This window comes from Babylonia areolata, chromosome 2 (genome assembly GCF_041734735.1).
Source record: "Babylonia areolata isolate BAREFJ2019XMU chromosome 2, ASM4173473v1, whole genome shotgun sequence".
In the NCBI taxonomy this organism is placed as follows: Eukaryota; Metazoa; Mollusca; class Gastropoda; order Neogastropoda; family Buccinidae; genus Babylonia; species Babylonia areolata.
Genome location: NC_134877.1, coordinates 68494564 through 68498807, shown reverse-complemented (window position 1 = coordinate 68498807; position 4244 = coordinate 68494564). Strand labels below are relative to the sequence as shown.

Genomic DNA, 4244 nt, shown 5'->3' with positions numbered 1-4244 from the left:
AGGTAGTTTTGCTGTTATTTTTTTAATGTTGTTGTTTTGTTTATTTGGTCACAAAAACAGTAGAAGTGATGTTTTCATTTTCAGCTGTGAAGAACAGGGGGTTTCTGTTTGAGGTTTATTTCCGCTGACATCGCTGACCTCGGCATCTTCATCCTCTTTTTTTTTTTATATGAGGTGCTTTGGTTTTCTTAATAATGATGAGTGAACACTCCCCCCCACCGCACCCCCCAACCCCCATCTCTCCCTCTCTCCCTCGCTCTGTTTATCTCCCTTCCAACACATAAACAGCATACAGCTAAAGCCACTTATAGCCATTTACAACAACAACAACAAAAAATGTTCATTCATACTCAACCTAATTGCACATGTGCAGTGTGGAGCTCCATAACAGAGATTCATCATAAGAATCAAAACCATTCTGTCTGACGCTTTACTGCCAGCCACAGAAAAGCAAGCTTGTGAATGAACATCCCACCTTTGGTAAAAAAAAGAAAGAAATGATTAAAATTCAACAGTTTCAAGTTAAAGAAGGTGTCGAAGCATGCGGACTGGTCCACATTTGCTTGATAAAACAATTTTAAAAAAAAAAAAACACAAAAAAACAAACAAACAACAACAACAACAACAACAACAAAACCCACATAGAAACAGATGCCTCACCGCATAAACTCAACGCACTGATCAGTTTCAGTTTCAGTTTCAGTTTCAAGGACGTGTCAAAGCGTGTGGACTGATCCGTACACGTCACACCACATCTGCTGTCAAAAAAGTGGGAAGCGGATGCCTGATCTCCACAACGACAAACCCAGCGCGCTGACCATTCCTTGAGGGTCTCGGTTTATATGACACACAGAATGAAAAACTCCACAACAACCAACACCAACAACTGCTGGTCAGGGACTGAATGCAAACTGTAGGTCTGTGTAAAACGATACAAAACGAAATAAAATGATTGAACAAAGTGAGCCAACACCTCAGTATACCAAAATAAAGTGGAAAATAAGTAAAAATAGGCTCCAGGGGGAGTTGAACCCCCGACCTTCTGCCTACAATGCAGACGCTCTTACCGACTGAGCTATAGAGCCAGTTAACGGAAAAGAAAGTATTCTGATAGAATAAGGCAATCCAAAAAAAGATGTATAACACATAATTCAACACATTCAGGTACAGTTTTCTACCACATTCCTGTCAGAGACTGAGAAAGACATGTTCATGTAAGTAAATGTGTCTTTCTGATTCTGATGAGTTAAACGGTCATACAGTACTTGTGAGAAAATTATCCATGTTCCAGATGGCTGTGATGGCGTATATGACAAACGAGAAGAAGAAGTAAATAAAACAAAAGGTTTCATCAACAATAAAAGCAACTGCTGATGAGGGTTTGAAAGCCTACCGTTGGTCTGTGTGAAACACAGAAAAAAAGAAGAAAATCTTTAGTCAAAACAGACAAATCTCTAAATACATCAAAATAAAGTGGAAGATACGTTAAAAATAGGCTCCAGGGGGAGTTGAACCCCCGACCTTCTGCCTACAATGCAGACGCTCTTACCGACTGAGCTATAGAGCCAGTTAACGGAAATGAAAGTAAACTGATAGAATAAGGCAACCAAAACAAAACGAAAAAGATGTATAATACATAATTCAACACATTCAGGTACAGTTTTCTACCACATACCTGCCAGGGACTGAGAAAGACATGTTCATGTATGTAAAATAATGTGTCTCTGATTCTGATGAGTTAAACGGTCATACAGTACTCGTGAGAAAATTATCCATGTTTCAGATGGCTGTGATGGCGAATATGAAGGAACGAGAAGAAGAAGTGAATAAAAAAGGTTTCATCAACAACAAAAGCAACTGTTGATCATAGTTTGAAAGCCTACCGTTGGGCTGTGTGAAACATTGAAAAAAAGAATGAAATAAAATCTGTAGCCAAAATAGGCAAATAGCTAAATACATCAAAATAAAGAGAAGGATACGTTAAAAATAGGCTCCAGGGGGAGTTGAACCCCCGACCTTCTGCCTACAATGCAGACGCTCTTACCGACTGAGCTATAGAGCCAGTTAACGGAAATGAAAGTATTCTGATAGAATAAGGTAATCCAAAAAAAAGATGTATAACACATAATTTAACACATACAGGTACAGTTTTGTACCACATACCTGCCAGAGACTGAGAAAGACATGTTCATAAATTAAAATAATGTCTTTCTGATTCTGATGAGTTAAACGGTCATACAGTACTTGTGAGAAAATTATCCATGTTCCAGATGGCTGTGATGGCGTATATGACAAACGAGAAGAAGAAGTAAATAAAAAAGGTTTCATCAACAATAAAAGCAACTGTTGATCATGGTTTGAAAGCCTACCGTTGGTCTGTGTGAAACATTGGAGAAAAATATGTAGTCAAAATAGACGAATTGCTAAATATATCAGAATAAAGTGAAAGATAAGTAAAAATAGGCTCCAAGGGGAGTTGAACCCCCGACCTTCTGCCTACAATGCAGACGCTCTTACCGACTGAGCTATAGAGCCAATTAACGGAAATGAAAGCATTCCGATAGAACAAGGCAAAAAGGAATATTTAACATGTAAAGTTCAACACACAAATTAGTTACAGTTTTCTACCACATACCTGCACGAGACATGTTCGCGTGAGTAAATGTCTCATTCTGACACAGTCAAGGTATTCTGATTCTGATGAGTAGAACGGTTATACAGAATTTGATTTAAAAAAAAATCTTCGTGTTTGAGATGGCTGTGACTGAACTGAAAGCAGACTTTTGTCACATACACGAATGTCAGTAAACATGTATACAAAGAGACAAAAGAAAAGACGATGTCAGGCATTCTTACAATAAAGAAAAAGCCAAAAACAGAACTGGTCACCTTGACAGGTACGTGAATTTTTGTGACAGGCGGAAAAAAAATGAAAGTGAACGACAAAAAGGAAACAAAAAAGGACACTGTGAAAGGGTGAAATAAGTTAGCACCATTAATGCATTCAGGCAAAGAAAATTTTTTTTTCTTCTATGTCATGTGTTGGAGGACGCCAATGGTGTTCAGTGTTGTGAAACTATATGTGCTATATGTTCTCCTTTGCCTTGTTCTATCAGAATACTTTGAGTTCCGTTAACTGGCTCTATAGCTCAGTCGGTAAGAGCGTCTGCATTGTAGGCAGAAGGTCGGGGGTTCAACTCCCCCTGGAGCCTTTTTTTAACGTATCTTTCTCTTTCTTTTGATGTATTTAGCTATTTGTCTATTTTGACTACAGGTTTTATTTCTCTCTTTTTTTTTCAATGTTTCACACAGACCAACGGTAGGTTTTGAAACGCTGATCAGCATTTGCTTTTATTGTTGATGAAACCTTTTTTTATTTACTTCTTCTTCTCGTTTATCATATACGCCATCACAGCCATCTGGAACATGGATAATTTTCTCACAAGTACTGTATGACGGTTTAACTCACCAGAATCAGAGACACATTATTTTAATTATATGAACATGTCTTTCTCAGTCTCTGGCAGGTATGTGGCAGAAAACTGTACCTGAATGTGTTAAATAATGTGTCATCTCTCTCTCCTTTTTTTTTTTTTTTTTTTGGATTGCCTTGTTCTATCAGAATACTTTCTTTTTCGTTAACTGGTTCTTTTGCTCAGTCGGTAAGAGCGTCTGCATTGTAGGCAGAAGGTCGGGGGTTCAACTCCCCCTGGACACCTATTTTTATGTATCGTTCACTTTATTTTGATGTATTTAGCTATTTCTTTATTTTGTGTAATTATTCTATCTAATTATCTATTCAAATGTTTGACACAGACCAACGGTAGGCTATCAATTCCTGATCAGCAGTTTCTGTTTTTGTTGTTGTTGTTTGTATTTGTATTTCTTTTTATCACAACATATTTCTCTGTGTGAAATTCGGGGTGCTATCCACAGGGAGAGCGCGTCGCTACACTACAGCGCCACCCATTTTTTTTTTTTTTTTTTCCTGCGTGCAGTTTTATTTGCTTTTCCTATCGAAGTGGATTTGTCTACAGAATTTTGCCAGGAACAACCCTTTTGTTTCCGTGGGTTCTTTTACGTGCGCTAAGTGCATGCTGCACACGGGACCTCGGCTTATCGTCTCATCCGAATGACTAGCGTCCAGACCACCACTCAAGGTCTAGTGTTTGGGGAGAAAATATCCGTGAGCCGTGAATCGAACCAGCGCGCTCAGATTCTCTCGCTTCCTAGGCGGACGCGTT

General features: G+C 38.5%; 5 non-coding genes across 5 annotated transcripts; 1 reads left to right on the top strand and 4 right to left on the bottom strand.

The window, feature by feature from the left end:
• Window positions 1–1011: 1011 nt before the first annotated feature.
• On the bottom strand, window positions 1012–1085 carry Trnat-ugu (transfer RNA threonine (anticodon UGU)). Its single transcript has one exon. It is a non-coding gene; the product is annotated as a tRNA-Thr (tRNA).
• Window positions 1086–1493: 408 nt separating this feature from the next.
• On the bottom strand, window positions 1494–1567 carry Trnat-ugu (transfer RNA threonine (anticodon UGU)). The gene has a single exon. It is a non-coding gene; the product is annotated as a tRNA-Thr (tRNA).
• Window positions 1568–1988: 421 nt separating this feature from the next.
• Trnat-ugu (transfer RNA threonine (anticodon UGU)) lies at window positions 1989–2062 on the bottom strand. The gene has a single exon. It is a non-coding gene; the product is annotated as a tRNA-Thr (tRNA).
• A 399-nt stretch (window positions 2063–2461) lies between these two features.
• On the bottom strand, window positions 2462–2535 carry Trnat-ugu (transfer RNA threonine (anticodon UGU)). The gene has a single exon. It is a non-coding gene; the product is annotated as a tRNA-Thr (tRNA).
• A 603-nt stretch (window positions 2536–3138) lies between these two features.
• Window positions 3139–3212, top strand: Trnat-ugu (transfer RNA threonine (anticodon UGU)). Its single transcript has one exon. It is a non-coding gene; the product is annotated as a tRNA-Thr (tRNA).
• Window positions 3213–4244: the final 1032 nt, after the last annotated feature.